The sequence below is a fragment of the Lissotriton helveticus genome, chromosome 11 (genome assembly GCF_964261635.1).
Source record: "Lissotriton helveticus chromosome 11, aLisHel1.1, whole genome shotgun sequence".
In the NCBI taxonomy this organism is placed as follows: domain Eukaryota; kingdom Metazoa; phylum Chordata; class Amphibia; order Caudata; family Salamandridae; genus Lissotriton; species Lissotriton helveticus.
This window is the reverse complement of record NC_136072.1, coordinates 1,201,998,024-1,202,018,942: the sequence shown is the minus strand read 5'-3', so window position 1 is coordinate 1,202,018,942 and position 20,919 is coordinate 1,201,998,024.

Genomic DNA, 20,919 nt, shown 5'->3' with positions numbered 1-20,919 from the left:
TCCCCGATAGTCCACACAGAACCGAAGTTCTGGTGTGGTGCCCGGTGGGGCCACTTTCGGTACCAACACAACCGGACTAGCCCAAGGGCTGCTGGAAGGTTCGATCACCCCCAGCTCCAGCATTTTGGCCACCTCACCCTGGATGCTGTTCTTAACTTTTTCGGACAGCTGGTAAGACTTGGTTTTTACAGGTGGACTGTCCCCTGTGTCCACATCATGGGTACACAGATGTGTAATTCCAGGCGTGAGGGAGAACAATGAGGCATACTGCTCCAACACCTGGCGGCAGTCCCTCTGTTGTTCTGGGGTCAAGGATGGGGAGATGACAACTCCCTCCACTGAACCATCCTTCTCCTGGACCGCCAGAAGGGCAGGAAGAGGCTCACTCTCTTTCTCCTCGCTCCCATCCGTCACCATGAGGAGAGCAAGCTCAGATCGCTCATGGTGGGGCTTCAGGCGGTTGACGTGGAGCACCCGATGGGGCTGACGGGGGGTCTTTAAGTCAACGACATAGGTAGACTGGCCTCGACGCTCCACAATTTCGTACGGACCAGTCCACCGGTCCTGGATGGCGCTAAGCTCTCCAGGCTCCATGACCCACACCTTCTGTCCAGCGTCCAACTCCACTGTCCGAGCGTTGCGGTCATACCACTCCTTCATGACGGCTTGGCTAGCCTCCAAGTTGTCTGAGGCTTCCTTCCAGAGCTTGGCCATCTGGCTGCGGAATGCCAGCATGTAGCTGACGACATCACAGGAAGCTTCTTCGAAGTCTTCTCCCACCCCTCCATGACAAGGCTGAGGGGCCCCCTAACGGGATGGCCATAGAGCAGTTCAAAGGGGCTGAACCCAACTCTCTTCTGTGGTACCTCGCGGTGTGAAAACAGCAGGCAAGGGAGGAGGATGTCCCATTTCCGCCTCAAGTCCTCTGACAGGCTCAGGATCATCCCCTTCAAGGTCTTGTTGAAGCGCTCTACGAGCCGGTTAGTCTGGGGGTGGTAAGGAGTGGAGAACCGGTAGGTCACCCCGCACTCCTTCCACACGGCCTGCATGTAGGCCGACATGAAGTTTGTGCCCCTGTCTGACACCACAACCTTGGGGAATCCCACTTTGGTAAATATCCCCATCAGGGCCCACGCCACCACAGGTGCAGTGACGGTCCTAAAAGGAATAGCCTCCGGGTACCGAGTGGCGTGGTCCACTAACACCAAGATGAACTGGTGTCCCGAAGAGGTCGGAGGGTGAAACGGCCCAACGATGTTGATTCCGACCCACTCAAAAGGGGTCCCAACCACCGGGAGCAGTTCCAAAGGGACCTTCACTTTAGTCCCAGTCTTGCCACTTGCCTGGCAAGTCTTGCAGGTCTTGCAGTAGGTGTCAGAGGCAACTCTCATCCTGGGCCAATAAAAATGCGGGACCAACCGCGCAAAGGTTTTGTCCTGGCCCAGGTGTCCAGCCAAAGGAATTTCATGCGCCAATTCCAACAAAAAGGCCCGGTAGCATTGGGGGACCACTAAGGCCCTCGAGGATCCATGCACCGGAACCTTAGGCTCACTGTAAAGGAGGCCATCCTCCCAGTACACATGAAAACTGCCGGTCTCCTGATCGGTCGCTTGGGCTTCGGCCTGTCGCCGCATGCCTTCAAGCGTGGGGAACTCTTTCTGCGCCCGACAGAATCCCTCCCGGGTAGGCCCTCCTGCCACTTGCCAATCGGCAAGGGTCGGCAAGTCCCTCACGGCAACAACCTCCACCTCCGAAGACTCCGGGGGTACCTCCGCGGGCTTCCCATCCATCACACGGGGTGTGTTCTCCACTCCATTCTCCTCTGGACCGGCATTGGGTTGGGCCGTTGTCTCAGGCTCCAACCCGGGTTGAGTTCCTTGCCGGGCAGCCATGGACTGCGTGTCCACGCAAGTCCATCCTGGTAACCCTAGCATCTCAGTGTGGGCCTTAAATTCCACTTTCTTCCAGGCGGTATGTTACAGGTCATTTCCTAGCAGACAGTCCACAGGCAAGGCAGGGCTTATTGTAACTCTCAACTTTCACTCCTCCCCACTCAAAGGGAACCTGAGCCACGGGATAGTAGGTCAGACTGCCGTCAGCCAACACGGCCGGATAGAACACATCAGGTACTACTTACTCAGGAGACACTAGCCGCCTCACTACAGTGGTCATGCTGGCACCTGTGTCCCTCAGAGCCTCCACCTCCTCCCCATTAACCTTCACCCTCTGCTGGTACTTAGCAGTTTTCGATGGTAAGGACGTCACTGGGACCAACTCTCTGTCCCCGAGTGAAACCAGGGTCAGGCCTGTCCACTCCCCTTCCCTATCTAGGGGCAGCTCCACCCCAAGCGCTACACTAGCCACCCAGGGACTCTTGCCACCGGTGGGGGCTGGGGGTCGTTTGCGACACTGGGCATCTCCCTTGTAGTGTCCAACCTCCCCGCATTCATAGCACCGGACAACTTTTGGCTGCTGACTCTTGTCAGGGTAAGCTGGCTTTTGGGAACTGGAATGAGGTGGGGTACCTACTCCTCTCCCAAACTGTCTAGTTTGTGGACCTCGTGAGAACTCCTTCTTTTTATCTCCCCCCTCTTTCTTCTGGGGGGCGCCCTGTCTGCCTTTCGGGCCATCTCCCCCGGGGCCCTTGTGTGACACCCGGGTGCTAACCCAAGTATCCGCCTACTCCGCAAGCTCACGGGGATCAGTCAGCTTGCGGTCCACCAGATGTTGGCACAGCTCCGGAAAACAATTATCCAAGAGGTGCTCTCTCAAAAATAAATTGTACAGGCCCTCATAGTCATGCACCTCACTGCCACGCACCAAACCATCCAGAGCCTTACGGGCATAATCAATGAAATTCACCCAATTCTGCGTGGACAGCTTATGGCTGCCACGGAACTTTTGGCGATACCTTTCGGGGTTGAGGCCAAACTTTTTAAGGAGCGCCTCTTTCATGGGGGAATATCTGAACTGATCCGCCTTATCAAGATACAAGAGGGTGTCCCTGACATTGGAAGGGATGTAACGATTCAGGCCACCTCCCCAGTGTTTCTCGGGCACCCCATGGGCTGTCAAGGCCACTTCATACGCCTCCAACCACTTGGCGATGTCATCCCCCTGAGTGTAGCTCGCTATCACCTCCTTGGGTAACCAAAACCTAGGCTCGTGTTGAGCCCCGGGTACGCTGCCACCATTGGGACTTGTTGGTGCACTCAATTGCAATGCTCGCAGCTCCAGCTCCTTAAGCTGAAGCTTGTGCGCCAACTTCCACTCTTTCAAAGCTAATCTTTCTCTCTCCCTCTCGTGGTCTAACTTGGCAAGCTCCCACTTCAATTGCCTCTCATCCCTCCTGTCCTCATATTCCTGTGACGACGTACTCCTTCTAGACCCACTACTACTTGCCCTGGAACGTCTTCCTGGCAACACATTTTCAGAACTTCTCACTTTTGTACAACCACACACCCCATTAGGAATCCGTGATTCCACTTTGGTGGTACTCCTTTTTCTGTTTCTATTGATATACCTAGGGGTACAGGAGTACTCCCAGTTCACGCATGTGAACAAAAATCCTTGCTCTCCCTATTGTTTTTTCACAACACATTTTCAGACACATCAATGTTTAGTAGGTCTAGTTCTCCTGAAGCACCCGCCTCCTCTTGTGTGACCTGCCCCTCCTGTTCCTCATCCCCTCTCCCCTCTGGGTGGGCCCGTATCCATGCCCTCAAAGTGGTACGGAGTTCCTCCTTTGCGGCTCTCCGCCCAACCGGCACCCCCATCCCCTGACAAAATTCCCCTAACTGCACCACCGTATACTCTTCAAGGTTGGCCAGCTGGAACTCCATTTTGACAGGTGGGGACCCAGATAAATTAAAGGAAAAGCACTAGGACGTAGGTAACAGGTTTAGGTCACAACAGGTCTCTACACACTCAGGTTAGACAGTGGGGGTCAATTGTGTAGGCTTGCACGCACAATAGGTGTCTAGTCTAATTGCAGCGCACTCTGTCCCACTGGAGGGTGCTGTATAGTCACAGGTCCTGATCCCACCGCTCAACAACAAATGTAGGAACTGGGTTCGCCAGGTCCCCGAGGGGTAGCATGGACCGAGCAGGTAGGCACCCGAAGCTTAGGTGTTCAGTGACTACACAACACACACATCCACTGAGACAATAAGTGCACGCAAAGACTGAGACCACACCAGTATGTTTGATTCAAATAAATAAGTTTTACCTAAGATCAAGATCAGGGCAGTCAAAAATCACAGTAATATTAACTCATTACTCAGCCATAAATACATAAATAAATAAATATTAAATAGTAAGTAACTGTAGGCCCTTCCGAAAATACAGCATTAGACAGGATTAAAACATTTCATGAAGCATTGGTAAAATCTTCCAGTGTACATCTGCATAGCATTCTATTAGGTATGAACCAATATCTCATCAGGCCCGAATACCCCAGCATTAGGCAAAAGTAACAAGGCATCAGTGGAACATGTGCATCTCATTAAGCATACTAAACTTGGCTGTTGCAAATAAAACAATTCCTTAACCAGGAATAACCAATTCATTGAGTAGAGATACCCACTTTGGTAGATAAGAACCTCCACTTCATTCTTCAGAACTATTAAACAAGGCATCAAGCCGAGGGGAGCCTCTCATTAGGCATTAAGCAACAAGGCACCCAGGCAGGGGTTAATTTGTACCAGTTGAGGCCCCCACGATGTCTTGAGGGGCCCTGGCCCAGTGCTGAAAGGGGCCGATTAGGGCCAACAGGGCCCAGCCACAGTCTACCCGAGGGGAGGGGCGGTTTCGGGGCCTCCCTCTCGCTCTTAGGAGGTCCTGCGTCACTACAGGTACTCCGCCCCCCGGGGCTTTACCTGTTGTTTTTCGGGCCTTTCCGGGGCCCCTTGTGGTGATTGCTACCGGAGGAAGAGCTCCCGCTCTCCGGAGGACCTCACTCGGCTTGGTGCAGGTGGAGAGGCTTGCGCGTCCTGAGGAGCCCCCACGCCGCACTAGAATCAGTCCTGGGCCTCATGCTGACTCCGGGGCCCCAGGGTACAATCTGGCACAGCCTCGGGGTAAACGCGCCCGCAGCCGCCGATGTCAGAGCGGCCTGCGGGGGCAGACAATCAAGGCTCACTGCAGGCACTGCGCCGGCAGGGGCGGAGCCCAAGTCACGCCCCGTCACGTGACGCGGGAACAGGCTTCGGGGCCCAGTGCGGCCTACTGTGAACTCCAGGGGGCCCTCTTCTGGCACCGGGGGCCGCCGCAACGATAGCACAAAGTGGAAAGGGGGGGTACACAGACCGGCGCCCCGCCGCGACAGCATCTGCAGAACTAGAGGCAGCAGCGGCGCGATGCTCCAGCGCCGCGATGCAGCAGGCAATGCTCTGGGGGCACACAGAAGGTCCACGGTGGTGGTGGTGAGTACCACAGTGCTTGCGCGTTCCAGCGCTCGAGGGGGGGGTGGTTCAGCTCAACAGTTTGAGCGATATTACTGGTAACACAGCGCTCTTCAAGGATCCAGCAGGAGAGTGCTAGGGGGCAGGTCAAGCCACACAGAGGGAGTAAAGCTCAGGGGCACAGCACTTCAGGCAGTTCAGTCAGGGGGAGTTAGGCAGAACAGCGCAGGGACCCAGGTGAGGCAAAGGGCGCCGAGTGGACACAGCCCTATACCTGGTTGATCCCCAGCAGTCCTTGGTAGTATAGGAAAGTAGGTTCTTTCGGTACTAGCTGGTTCCTGCGCCCTTGTAAAGCAGTTACTTGAAGAGGGGGGGGGGGTTCTGAGTTGAAGGCTGCTGACAGGATTCCTCAGCAGGTCACTTCAGGTGGTCCCTGTGTTCCCCTCCCGCCGAGTCAGATCAGTGGGCTAGTTCAGTGTTCCTCACACAGCTTGGTGGACAGCACCTAAACCCTGTCACCTCCAGTGGTATAGGTAAGCATGGGTGAAATTTGCAAATTCGCGGATTTCCCCGCGAAATCGCAAAAAAAATCTGCAAATTCGCGGATTTTTTTGCGATTTGCCCTGGAGTACTTTCTACTGGCTAATCCAGTAAGTGCTCCCTCATTGGGTAAATGTATAGTGCTTTTACTACACTGCAGCTGCGTAAAGGGCCAGAAGATGTGTCTCCAGTGACCATGTGTGCCTGTAACACAGGCACAGGCACACATGATCACTGGAGACACATCTTCTGGCCCTTTATGCAGCTGCAGTGTAGTAAAAGCACTGTGGAGCAGATTTACAAGCCGCTTGCGCCTCTTTTGCGCCGCAGTTGCATCACTTTTGTGACGCAGCGGCAGCACAAAAGATGCGCCATGGTGCTGGGTATTAACAACGTGACGCATCTGAGAAATGCGTCACGTTGTAAAGCCCTGCGTCATCAGGAGGCGTTCCGGCGCAGGGGAGGGCGTTCCTGCGCAGGAACGCCTCCTAAAAGTGGCTGAGTGAAATGTACAAGATTTAGGCCAATGCTGCGTCAAAACCCTGCGCCTGCTTGAAGCAGGCGCAAGGCGTGACGCAGCATTGGGGAGATAGGGCCCCCCAGAGCATTGCTGGAGCTGCATCTCGCTTGCGACGCAGCTCCAGCAATGCGCTGCTTTTACGGCACAGATGCGTGACGCATCTGTGCCATTTTTGCTACATGGTGCGCCGCATTTACAATGCGCGCACCATGGGTGGCGGAGCTGCAACGCACAACAACTGGCCCATCCCTGGGGATGCGCCAGTTATTGTAAATCTGGCCCTATACATTTAGCCAACGAGGGAGCACTTACTGATTAGACAGTAGAAAGTACTCCAGTTGAGTAGAGGTATTGCACAAAAAGGTGGCATCTTCGTGGACAAACACGCAGGGCGGGATTCATTCTTTCCCCTGTTAGACTCTTTTTTTGTGCCCTTCTGCCCTCTGTTAGATTCGTTTTTCCCTTGTTTTTCTGCCCCTCTGCCCTCTGTTAGACTAATTTTTCCCTTGTTTTTCTGCCCTTCTGCCCCCTGCTAGACTCGTTGTTTGTGCCCTTCTGCCCTCCGTTAGACTCATTTTTCCCTTGTTTTTCTGCCCTTCTGCCCTCTTTTAGACTCGTTTTTTGTGCCCTTCTGCCCTCTATTATTCCCTTGTTTTTGTGCCCTTCTGCCCTCTGTTAGACTCGTTTTTGTGCCCTTCTGCCCTCTTTTAGACTTGTTTTTCCCTTGGTTTTCTGCCCTTCTGTCCTCTGTTACACTGTTTTTTTGTGCCCTTCTGCCCTCTGTTAGACTCGCTTTTCCCTTGTTTTTCTGCCCTTCTGCCCTTTGTTAGACTGCTTTTTGTGCCTTTCTGCCCTCTGCATCACCACATCATCACTCAGCGCTACCCCAGCATCACTCAGCACCACCACATTATCACTCAGCACCACCACATTATCAATCAGCACCACCACAGCAACACTCAGCACCACCACAGCATCACTCAGTGCCACCACAGCATCACTCAGTGCCACCACAGCATCACTCAGCACCACCACAGCACCACTCAGCACCACCACATTATCACTCAGTACCACCACAGCACCACTCAGCACCACCACAGCATCACTCAGCACCACCACAGCATCACTCAGCACCACCACAGCACCAATCAGCACCAGCACAGCACCACTCAGCGCCACCACTGCATCACTACCACAGCATCCCTCAGTGCCACCACATTATCACTCAGCACCACCACAGCACCACTCCGCACCACCACAGCATCACTCAACACCACCACAGCATCACTCAGCACCACCACATCACCACTCAGCACCACCCCAATATCACTCAGCACCACCACATTATCACTCAGCACCACCCCAGCATCACTCAGCACCACCCCAGTATCACTCAGCACCACCACAGCACCACTCAGCATCACCACAGCACCACTCAGCACCACCACAGCACACTCAGCGCCACCCCAGCATCAATCTGCGCAACCATTCAACAACAACTGGTTCAAATATGTTCTCTCAATGTTTCAAGCTTTATTACAAATGTCACAAAAAGATGTTAATATTTCACTTCTGTTCTTGGATTTTCGTCACAATAAAATACACTGAACATAATCTTCACAAAAGTTATTTACAAAAGTTTAAGCTATTGCCATTATAAATTAAAATCACTTTTATTTAAGTATTAATTATTTTAAAAAATTAAAAGCCATTGTAATTTGTAATATCAATAAATCTAAGTCACGTATATACAAAACATGTTGCATTACAAATGCTATAGGTGTCACATTTGGGAAAGTTATAACTATTGGCATTGTAAATGACAAAGCTATTAATTTAGCTATTTTCAAAACCAACACATAAATAAAAAAAATTGTCATTTACAAGACCAATAGCTCAAACTTTCCTAATGCGAGACCTATTGCATTGCAAATGCTTGTTTTTATATCTGTCAGTGCTTCCTGTTGAGGTTTAATTTTTGTGACAGGTGCCTCATTGCCTACTTGTAACTATTCTCTGACCCTGCTTCAAGGGTCAGAGCAGGGTCAGAGAATAGTTGCAAGTAGGCAATGAGGCGCCAGGAAGCACTTACAGGCTTACAGCAGCAGGTGCCCAAGTTGAAGTTAATTTCTTTGTAACCCTTTTGTAAAAGGTTACAAAAAATTAGCTTCAACTTTTGCACCTGCTGCTGTAACCCTGTAAGTGCTTGGCTGAAAATTCATCCCCGCTGGTTTGCGGATTTTACCGCGATTTCGCGAGATTCGCGGATCGCGAAATCGTGGAAAATCCGCAAATTCCGCGAGCGGAACGAATTTTCAGCCCATGCTTAGGTATAGGTTCCTGACTAGGCCCTACCGCCTAAGTCTCCTGCGTAGGGTCCCCCAGGTCAATGATGCCCCAACTCCCTCTAGAAAGTTTCCCTCCCTTTTCTTTTATAGTGGCAGTTTATCAGTTGGTCTCCACTCCCCTATTCTGGAAGGTTCCAGGAGCTTCCCTAGTCTAGCTATGGGCAGGCAGGCAGGCTGGAGTTGCAACAATGTTTAGGGGTTCCAGCCAGCTCCTGGCTACTAGAGTGCGTCTAACAAGACCACGCTGCGGTAGCAGGGGTCAGTGGCAGCCATGTTGGGGGAAGAGAGCACCTGCACCTTAGCATTGATTAGCAATGGGAAGGCGCCCGGAGACCTAAGGCCAACAAAAAGAAGGTGGGAAAAATGAGGCAAGGGCTGACAGGTCTAAGAGGGGTGCTATGGTCCCTGTTTGGATGGGAATGCTCCCTGCATGGTAAGCAGGCATGTGCCCCTGTCCTCAGTGCCTGACTGCATGTCACACTGGTATCCTGACTTGTATATTTGCCCTGGTGTAACACTGGTCTTGCAGGGCACAGAGGCAGAGGCCTGTCCCTGACAATCTGAGGTCCAGCTCAAAGCACTCCTCGTATGAAGCAACGCACTACTGTCCGTGCACAGGGCTCATCATGTAAAGCGGTGCAGATTTACAAGACCCCTGCACCACCAGCATGTCACTTTTCATGATGTACTGGTGGCGTAAGGGGCTCCTCCATATTTACAAGCCCTGCGTGGCTTTTCCTCTCCTTGAATATACGGCCCCTTCAAACGCAGCACTTTGCGTTGAAGGGGCGTTCCATGGGTGTTGCTGTGGGTGTCCCAGCAACACCCATCGAACAAGACACATCTCCAGATTTATGAGAAATCGTAAATCTGGAGATGCGTGTGAATGCTACGCCACCCTAGTGGTGGCGTAACGAGGAGAAATTTTTCATTTCTCCTCGTTTTTAACTCTTTCAATGCGGGCTGCATTTTACAGCACGCATTGAAGGAGGAAAATACCTGCAGTGATTGTTTTTGTGCAGGAAGGTGCCCCTTCCTGCACAAAAACAATCCCCCCAGGGTGCAGGCATCCTTGCACCATGGTGCAAGGATACCTGCGCCTGCTTTAGGGGATTTAAATTCCCTCGAGCTTCGAGAGGTCTTTGTAAACCATTGAAATGTTGCTCTGCTGGCCTTTACGAGCTCGTAGAAGCAGGGAGCACTCCATTGTCTGCAATGGAGCTCCCAACATTCCAATGTTCTAATAAGGATTACGATACTGCAAATCTTCCATCTCCACGGTTTGTTCCGATGGGTCACAAACACCAAAGCTTTTGCCTTCTACAGGGATCTGGGAGATTCTGTGCAATCTAATACCTGCCTCGAGGCGTTCACACAATGTATTAACAATCCACCCGTAAATTTCAACCTCTTGATACATGCGTCTCACAATGAGACGGATTCTCACAAAGCCAAGCTTCTCTAGCCACGGTTTATCACAGGGGAAAAAGCAACAAGAAAACCCTTGACCACTACTGTAATCTGTGAGATTCCAACAACAAACCCCCCTCTTTGCAGACATTAGTAAGAACTAACAATCCACCCTTAAATGGACTGATGTTAACAGATGTGTTCCTCAATAAAGGCGCCAGACTTACTGCCTTTATCTTAAACGTCACAATGAGCATATCCGCCCCTAGCGCTGATCATTGATTCGCCAACATTTCCAACATTGGTTCTGCTGCATTGAGTATAAGATTTGCCGCGAGCCAAAAATTGCGATATAAGTACTCTTCTATCAGTGGAAGCACACAGCTTCAGCCCAATCCAATTGTGTTCTCACGGTCAACAAAATGTGGGTGTAACATCTGTCAGTAGTACTCTGTAAGCTCTTTATTGTCTCTCAGATTATGTCCAATGGCAGCTGCATTGCCAAGCCAGTGCTTGAAGTGTTGACATCACTTACAAAACTGTCAGCATCTTAGACTCCATGATTTGTTACTGGATGAATGCATTCCCTTCAAAGACCAGATGCAGCCATGAGTGGGTGAGCTGGAGTCAGCTGAGAGGGGAACACACAAGCCTTTTGGAATGCTGTCAGTCTATTTGTTCTTCTCATATCTCTTGTAAACCTTACTGTTGGCGCAGTCCTCTGAAACATACCATGGTTACCTCCGTGCCATAAAATGCAATGACACATAAAATAAATATTATAATATACACCACTGTCAGCCAATGAGTCAACAGTGGTGCACTAGTTATAATGAATATTGATAAACATTGCAAATCTTACAAGGCAGCATTGCTAGGAATGCTCTCTAGTGAGAGCTGCAGACACTAATGTAAGTGCAGATGCAGCAGCTACACTTGCAGGGCTGAACAGCACCAATGTTGTACTGTTATCCCCTCCACTAGGAATGATCAAACATTAAATGCCTCTGCTAAACATGCTGCAGATGTTAGATCTACACGTTTCATCCTGTAAGCAGGATTATAGGACCTCCCTCAGGACACAAGAGAGAGAAAAGAGTTGAGACTAAATAAACATTTATTATTGCTGCTGAGAATACATTTACTTCAGCTCAAAGAATCGATGACCTTAGACCTCTTTTGCATGAATGCATTTATCTACGTATTTTTAGGGGAATTTATAGACAAGTCTTTAATCACAACAGTTTACAAATTAATATGGATTTACTACATAATCCATAACTTTTCTGATAGTTTGTACATTTTATTGAAAATTGTTTCTAGCTTGAATGGATCAAACGTTACTAAAAAAGATGCCACACGTGATCTCATGCAGAGACAGACCCTTTGATGCGCCGAGGCAGCTCACCTTTCAGTTGCTGAGGGCTTTATTTATATTTTTAACTAATATTAAGGAAGTGAAACATTTGCCCATACAATGTTAACGTGTAAAAATGGCAAACTATTTAAGTAACACAACATCTAAAGTACATTTCATACTTTGTCGTGGGGCTGAACCGGTCCCAGGATGCTTGTTTCCGGTTCAGTGAAGACCTGGCCTGGCAGTTCGGGCTGGACTGTTCCCATTGGGGACAGGGTCAAGACTGATCTGAATATTGATAGGTCCAAACTGGAATGGGTTGGGGAGCAAATAAAACGATGGATTGAGATGCGTACATCTGACGGATGAGCCCTAACTCGGGCACAACTGGTTCAAGTTGCTTGTGTTCAGGGAGGACCTGGCCTGCAGTGTGGGCTGGACTGTTCCCAAGAGGGACAGAGTCAAGCCTGATCTTCATTTGGCTGGGTTTACACTGGAGTGGCGTGAAGGCCAAAAAACTGATGGCCCTGGATGCGCCCGAGAATAATTCAACCCATCACTTCATTTTTGTACTTTGCCATTTATTGCACATATTTTATCCAACCCTGTCACATAATTTTGCCCTCCACTGCCACATAATTGACTCAGGGTAGCAGGCAAGGCAAACTAATGTCAGTTGGTATTTTTAGAGTTTAGGAATTGGAGAAGATTCAGGCAGGAAGATGGTGCTGAGTCAGGATAGAACTCCTTAGGGAGAATTGTTACTCCAGGTGAGAACTCAAATTGTGTGTCTGTCCGCTTGCACCGCAGACAGTGGTAGAGTGAGTGGCAGGGTCCAATTCACCCACATATGGCCATACACTCATGGGGGTTACAGTTCCCCCTTCAGACATGATTTTCTGGGAGGGTTAGAGGGTGTGGAGGAAGAAAGGGGAACCATGCTAGGCTCTGTGCTTCAAACCGGCCTCCATATAATACAGAGGTACATGTGCAGTCACTGCCCCCTGTGCATTGGGTCCAAAACAATTAACAAATCACAAAACATTGCACATTATTTATGGAAACGTAACATCACATTACCTTTTGGTCCCTCCAGTCCTCGTCCAATTCTTTACAAAGTGGGGAGAACCATCTCCACAACAGAGAAAAAGAACAAGAGAATGCTGGGACCCCTAACCCAACCCCTCCCACTGGGAGTACGTAAGCTGTACCAGCCCAGCATTCCGCCTGTTCTTTTTTTCCATCTTCTGACAGAATGGGACTTGGATTTTGCTGGTTGCACTCACCTGTAGTGCTTTGGATGTCTCCGTAGGTCTGCTGGGCGGTCCTCGACATCCTCTTGCGCGGTCTCCTGGCCTGCCGGACTTGCCGGGAGCTGTGTTAGTTGGCGGCTGGGCCTTTGTGGCTGGGACGCTGGTCCTCCCAGTTTGTTCTGGGTTGGAGGGCACGTCCTCCTGTGGCCTGGCCGATCTGGAAGACGTGCTGCGGCTGCTTCTGTGGGGTGACTCGAGGCTGGGCTGGCTGATGCCCCTGGAATTCCTGGTGGCCGGTGTGCTTTCGGCTGCATTCTACTCTTCTTCCTGCGGCCTTCCTCCCTTGGTGCTCTGGTTCTCGTGCTATGCCAGGTGGAAAGGGGACACGGCTATCTCTACTCTCAAGGCCTTTGGCCTTCCGACCAGCCTTTTAATGCTATTCCCAGGATAAGCCCTGTTCCTCCGTGTTGTGGCAAGGCTGAAATAACAGAGGACTGTTGTTACTGAGTTCTGCTGCACGGTTCCATCCTGTGTTGACATGTCTCTTCTATGCTGCAGTTGGGAGAATTCATGCCTGGTTGGTTTCTGGCTGTTTGAGAGCCTGATTTCCAACCGGATGCTGCAGGCCTTTCCTGTTTGCCCAGCACTGCTCTGTTGGAAGGCACCGGGGCTGGATGGTGGAGGCAGGCAGGGTGTGTTGCTGTCTGCCTGCCCCGGGGGTCAGTACCACATAGCGGTCCTGGTCCTGGTTCTTCCTGCAACTGTTTTTGCCCTTCTTGCCTGTGTTCTGGGTGCCTTCCCTGAATGGCTGCTTGGATTGCCTGCTGGTGTTGGCTGCTCTCTGGCCTTTTGTGGCCCCGGTATCCCTGTTGCTTGGTCTGATGTTTGGGTCTCTGTTGTCTCTTTGTCTTTCAGGGGGTGTCTCTGGATGTCCTTCTGCCCTGCGCTGGCTGGCGGTTTCTGGGTTGCCTGGGGGTGTCAGGCGGTGTGTTTTGTTGTCTGCCTCCCCCGGAGGGGAGTTCCGCGTGGCGGTTTGTCTCCTGTTCTGGCTCTCTAGCTTGGGCCTTTGGGGTCCTTGGCCTCCCTGTTGCTTGTGGCCTGTTTTTCTGGCGACGTGTTGCTGTTCAATGCTTGGGCTGGCTGGTGGGGTTTGTGTGACGTATGTGGTTTCTTCTCCCCTCTTTGGTTCCTTTTGTGTGATTTGGCCTCTTTTGAGGGTCCTCTGCCTCTCTGCTGCTATTTTGTTTGCCGCTGGTGGTGGCTGGGTGTTGTGAGTTGTCCTTGGCCTCTACCTCTACGGCTCTTTGGCTTCTCCCCTGTTCCTTAGGCCTGGTTGGTGGGGTGACCTGTGTGATCTACTGTCTGCCTGCCTGGGGTGTGTGCAGCATTGCGTTTTTCTGTTTTCAGCCTTCGGCCCCTCCCTGCTTCTGTTCTTGGCTGCTTTCATGTATCCTGCTGAGTCTTGCCTGGTTGCTTCCTGATTGGTAGTTTGTCTGGGTCTGCCTGGTGCGGTTGGCATCCTGGTGTGTCCAATTGCAGTCGGCCCAGTTTGGGGGAAGCCTAAGCTGTTGGCTTGGTCCTGTCTGTTTTCCCTTGGGGCTTGTTGCTTTGGCCTTTGGGTTTCCTGCGCTCCTTCCCGCTGTGTTTCTTCTGGCAGTGCGCTCTGGTTCGAGGCTGGTTTTGTGCCTGTTGTGCCTCTGGTCCCCGTTCCTCTGGGGGCTCTGAGGTTGCGGGGTCTGCTGGGGTTCTGTTTCTGCCCTCTTCCAGTTCCTCTTCCCTCGGTGGTTTGGGTGCCTTTGTTTTTTCTTGGCTCATCCCACCTTGGGTTGTGGTATGGCCTTGGGTCGTCTGGTCTGGTGGTGTGGCCTTGGCTTTGCCTCTGTCTATCTTAGCCTCACTGTCCCTGTGTTTGGCTCCTTGTTTGCCTTTTTGGGGGGGTCGTGGTGCACTTCTGCTTGTTGGGTCCGGCTCCACCCATGGGGGCCTTGTTCCCTTGGGGGTCGCCTTTGGGTGTCTATTGGTGTCCTTGTCTGGGGTCGCTCTGCACCTGGTTTGGGAGTGGGTCTTTCGGTCCCTTGATGGGTGGTGGTCCTGTGTCTGGTGTTGCTGGGTGTAAGGTTGTCCTGTTTTCCCTTTCCTCTGGCCTCTCCTCTGCACCTGCTTGGCATGGGCTGGGCCTCAGCACTGGCCTGCAGGTGTGGGCTGCTTGACTCCCTCCCTATCTGCCTGCCGCTTTGTGTTTTCTGTGGAGCCTGGCTGCGGCTGGTTCCTGTGACACACCCTGTTCCCTTGTTGGTTGGGGGATTCGGGTTGGGGTAGTAGGCTCTGGGCCACTCCTTCCGGGCCCATGGGGATGCCGTGTTGGTGGCCTTGTGTCTTGCTGGCTTGTGTGTTGTTCAGTCTGCTGGCTTCTTGGGTGTTTGTGGGGCGTCTGCAGGGTTGGGCCCCACTGTTTTTTTCTCCTGTTTTTGCCCTTCTGTGGCTGCTCTTGGTCCTTGCCTGGGGTGGTTCCTTGGTGTCCTTCTTTGTCCTCCTGTGCGGTGGGTTGGCTGTTCGCTCAGTTGAAGGTTTCCCCTCTTCCCTGTTCTGGGTTTTTGTTCGGTGTCCAGTGGTTTGGTCTTCCCCAATCCTGTGTTTCTCCCCTGTGGTTTTCCCCGGTTTCTGGTTGGGGGTGTCGCCTTTGGTGGGGGTTGTTTGTGGCTGCTTCTTCCTGGTTGGTCTTTGGATTCCCCTGGTCTCGGTGGCCTTGGGGATTTTGCCTCTTCCCGCTCTTTGTTTTGTACCCTGGTCTGGTTCAGTGTCTGATGGGGTCCGTCACATGCTTTTCCTTGGGTGGGGTCCTCTTGTTGGTCTCATTTTGGTGGGGGTGTCGTGCTTCTGGCCTCTCCCTTGACTTCGTTGGGCGGGGTCCTGGGTTTGTGTCTCATCGTCACCTGCTTTCGGCGTGGTTGCCTCTGGCCTGGCCTGTTAGCCTCTCCCTGTGCCCCGGGTTCTTCTCCGTTTTTTTATTTTTTTGGGCTGTTGTCCAGTTTCTCTGCTGGTGGTTGATGCTGGGCATTCCTGCCCGATAATCTGATACGCCCCTGGAGGTTTCTGTAGATGGATCCTCTGGGCTCTCTGTCGGCGGTGCTATCAGGTTGGGTGGGCGGACTTGGTCTTGGTCGATGCTTCCTCTCTTCCTGGTTTGCTCTGTTTGGGCCTGCCCTTTGTTGGTCCTCTGGGTCAGTGCTTTGGCTTTTTCAGCTGGCCTTGTCCTCTTTGGTCTGGGCTGGGCTGCTGGGGGCCTCCCCCGGTTTGTTAGGGTTTGTACTGTGGTTGGTCTTTGGATTCCCCTGGTCTCTGTGGCCTTGGGGATTTTGCCTCTCCCTGCTCTTTGCTTTGTACCCTGGTCTGGTTCGGGGTCTGATGGGGCCTGTTCCCTGCTTTTCCTTGGGTGGGGTCCTCTTGTTGGTCTCATTTTGGTGGGGGGGTTGTTGTGCTTCTGGTCTCTCCCTTGACTTCGTTGGGCGGGGTGCTGGGTTTGTGTCTCAGCGTCACCTGCTTTTGGGGTGGTTGCCTCTGGCCTGGCCTCTCCCTGTGCCCCGGGTCCTTCTCCAATTTTAGATTTTTTTGTGCTGTTGTCCAGTTTCTCTGCTGGTGGTTGATGCTGGGCATTCATGCCCCATGGCCTTGTATGCCCCTGGAGGTTTCTGTGGATGGATCCTCTGGGCTCTCTGTTGGCGGTGCTATCCGATTGGGTGGGCGGACTTAGTCGATCCTCCCTCTCTTCCTGGTTTGCTCTGTTTGGGCCTGCCCTTGGTTGGTCCACTGGGCCAATGCCTTGGCTTTTTCAGCTGGCCTTGTCCTCGTTGGTCTGGGCTGGTCTGCTGGGGGCCACCCCCGGTGTGTTGGGGTTTGTACTGTGGTTTGTCTTGTCGATTCTTTGTCTCTTGCTTTCGGTGAGGCCTATTGGGTTTCTCCTTGCTTCCCTATGGCTTTCTGATGGGGTCGTTGAGGGTTCTTTCAGCGGTTTGTGGCATTCTTCCCTTGTCTGGGGTGAGTCACTCTCTGTCGTTTTGGATGCTCTGTTCTGGGCACTGGGTGGTGTTCCTGTCCTTGGCGGCCTTCTTACTGGTCGAGTGCCCTTTTGCACTTTTTGCCTTGTGGGCGCTTCCGTTTCTTCTGGGCCCCCTTCTGCTGGTTGTTGTGGGGGGGGGGGTTACTTTGGCACCTCTGGGGTTACCTTGGGGCTTGGCTCTCAGTTCTTGGCCTTCTTTCTGGCCTTGCCTGGGGGTCTTGTGTCCCTCAAGGTGTGGCCCTGGCTTCTTGCCTTGTCGTGGTGCCCTGGATCTTCTTCTGTGGGTGGCCTGATCACTGTCCTTCGGGTGGGATCCATCGCTGGACATTTCTTGTTGGGTTCACCTCCTCTGTGGTTGTTTCAGAGGTTCCTGGTGTGGGTTGGCTGCCCTTTGGTTGCCGGCTCCTTGGTTTTGCTCCGTGTTTTGCTGTTCTTGGTCATCCCCTGATCCTTTTGGGGATATCGGCCCTGTTGTTCGGTAAGGGGCATTGCTGGTTTCTTTCTCCTACCTGTGTTTGTTCTTGTGGTTTTCCCATTTGCTTCTCTTGGGGTGCTGCTTTCAGTGTGGTGTTGTGGTGTTGTGGTGTTGGTGGGAGGGTAAAATGCTGGGTTTTTCTGCTTTGGTATTCTCCACTTTGTAAGGAATGGAATGAGGACTGGACGGACCGGGAGGTAATTCCCCATTACTTACCTGTAATCTTCATTACTGCTGGTTCTGTTGTCCTCATCCCATTCCTTACGCCCCTCCGCACTGGACGGCTGCCTTCCTGTTGGTGGCTTGTGACTTCAGGCGGAATGCTGGGTTGGTGCAGCTTCTGTACTCCCATCGGGAGGGGGTGCGGTTAGGTGTGCCAGGATTCTCTTTTCTTTTTTTCTGTTGTGAAGATGGTCCTCTCCACTTTGTAAGGAATGGGACGAGGACAGTGGGATCAGGAGTAATGAAGATTACCGGTAAGTAATAGGACATCACACGTGCCGTGGGTTGTGGGCATCTACGTGGATTGATGCCTCTATATCTTGAATTTAGTTTTTGTATCAAAATGTACATTTCAGTGTGACAAGGTTTGCATTCAGTAATGTTTTTTATCCTAAAATAATAATAATACCTGTTAGTTCTCTTTCACATCATTTCACATCCTATCTTTGTCTGGTAATTTGTTTATAAACTCTGCTCCTCTGATGAATACCCGTCTGCCTGAAATATTGCCTCAAAGCAGCCAAGTGTTTGTGTACTGGCATTTATGCGATCACGTGGTGTGGAAATAAATGCTAAAGTTAATTACCAGAGCAGTGATTAATGACCGACTTCAAATTTTGGCTGAACTGAGAAAGACTGTTCCAGTTACGGATGGACGACGTGTTCTCAAAACCCTTTGTGCGGATGTGATGTCATCCTGGCATAACTCTGGGTTATCTGTAAATATCAAAACTGAATAAGCGGCGCTGCAACATGTCTGAATATAGATGAACAGGGGCCCTCTCATGCCACCAGATCACAAGGCTTGTGTGCCTGCACCGGAGGCGCTGGGAGCGGTGACTGCACCCACTGAGAGAGTCTACAGGGGCAGCGGGACCCACAAGAGCCCCTCCCTCTGACGTCACTGAGGTGAAAGGTCACGTGATCTCGGTGCTGCAGCCTGTCAGCAGGATGACGAGGGTGTGTGATGGGCGCCTGCCAGGATAACATTTAACCCTTTACTTGATGGGAAGGAATCCATTTTCTGTCGCCATGCATTAAAGGGGGTGATGTGTGATTGAGTGACAGGTGCAGACGACCCCTGACCCCCCTGCATTAACAGTACAAGCTCTCCAGGCCACCAGTTGGAACTGGATCAATAGCTGGATCAATAAGAGAATGGCCCGGGAGATGCTCAGCGGAGGAAGTTTACAGCGTGGAGCTTTAACTCGAGGACTGATGGCTGTTGAGGCTTTCTCAAGGCTGCCCTTTGACCCCTCAGTAAGACTCTTCCAGGGGAGGCGTGGGGCCAATTATGTCAGCAGTGAAAGTATCTGAAGCAGGGTTTTGTGCGGGGGCTTATTGCTCCTTGAGGGGCAACAGTGGGAGTCGCAGCTGTTAAAGTTCCAAACTGAGGGTGAGAAGAGGACACTGGTGTTGCTGGAAGAGTCTGACAGCTGTGGGGGGCACACATCTGGGCCAGGTTTACTAGGGCTTGCGTTGCCTTTGCTTCAGACAAGGGGATGCCAGGCAACCAAGGGTGGTGGAAATGTGGTTACTGGTTGAGGTGGGCAAAACCCTACTCAAGCAGCAACCCCAAATGCTGTTAGGGGTAAGTCACAAGCAAACCCCAAATGAACCCTTGCTCAAACCTCTAGGAGTTTGGCACAAAGTAGTCAGGCTTAAGTTAGAGGCAATGAGTAAAGTACCTATGCAGTATTTCAAACACTTATAAAGGTCCAGTCTTCCTTCTCAGCAAGCGGAGCAGCACGGCAGCAGAGCGGCAGAGCAGCAGAGCAGCAGGGCAGCAGAGCGGCAGGACAGCAGTGGAGCAAAGCAGCAGGGCATCAGGACAGCTGAACAGCAGGGCATCAGGACAGCTGAACGGCAGAGCAGCAGGGCAGCAGAGCGGCAGAGCAGCAGAGCGACAGAACAGCAGGGCAGCAGAGCGGCAGAGCAACAGGGCAGCAGAGCGACAGAGCAACAGGGCAGCAGAGCGGTAGAGCAGTAGGGCAGCAGAGCGACAGGGTAGCAGAGCGGCAGAGCAACAGGGCAGCAGAGCGGTAGAGCAGCAGGGCAGCAGAGCGGTAGAGCAGCAGGGCAGCAGAGCGGCAGAGCAGCAGGGCAGCAGAGCGGCAGAGCAGCAGGGCAGCAGAGCGGCAGAGCAGCAGGGCAGCAGAGTGTCCTTCTTATCCACAGGTCTCGGAACATACTAAAGAATTGGGTCTGAGAGTCCAATATTTATATTTGGTGCACACTTTGAACTAGGACAAGTTTCTAGAGAATTCCTTTAGAAGTCTTTGAAGTTCCCCACCTCCACTGCCTCCAAGCTGGCTTCACGAACAATGCATCAGTGACAAGTATGAAGTGACAAGTATAAAGCCTACTCACTTGTAAGTGGAGCTGTGCCAAGCTCCGCCCCCAAATCCTGCCAGTTGATGGCCCATTCAGGCACACCTAATCCCTCCATTGTGTGGAGGTCTAGGAGGAATGAACAAAGTCCAACTGGCAACTACACCCAGTCATATGACCCAGGAACAGGCTGCAGGCACCAAATAGTTAGGGTAGGAAAATGGCAACTTTCTAAAAGTATCATGCTGTGGGGAGCAGCATTTCTGCCCCACTCTCAGTCGCACAGCTTGTCTAGGAAAAATTTCCCTTTGTTCCATACTTGTAATTCACTTTAATCCGTATTCATCCATGTACTCAAAGAAATATTCAGCTTTTTACTTTTGATCCCATTCAATCCACACGTGGGGATGTCATGCTAATTTTCAAGATTTCTTGTGCTCGAGGTGTGCCCATCCGGAGCTCTATCCAAGAACACGACCAACGCATGCTTCATCCACAAGCAGTGTTTATTAAAAACCCAATGCATTTCGGCCTATGACAAGCCCTTCTTCAGGGGTCACTACAAATAACAGAAACATATGCCATTACATCATTGTACATTATTGTAGAAGTGAAAGTTTATGCTATCACAATCTTTAAAAAAACTGTTATGTAAAATCGATTTACATATCAATGCTCAAATGAAAAACGAAAAAGCACACATTTCTTTGCTCCTTCTCCAGTGACGTCCTTCCAAAACTAATTTAACCCCTCTGTCCCTGCGTTTATAATGACTAATTTTCACGGATTAAAGTGAATTACAAGTATGGAACAATGGTAAATTTTCCCCAAACAAGCTGTGCGACTGGGAGTGGGGTAGAAATGCTGCTCCCCACAGCATGACACTAACTTGTGTGCTACCCCGGGCACGGAATTGAACTCTGTTCACGCACACATTCCGAGACTGATACGGACAAACATAGTGAAAGTTTTGGATAAATAATGGTGTGCATCCCTTTTTC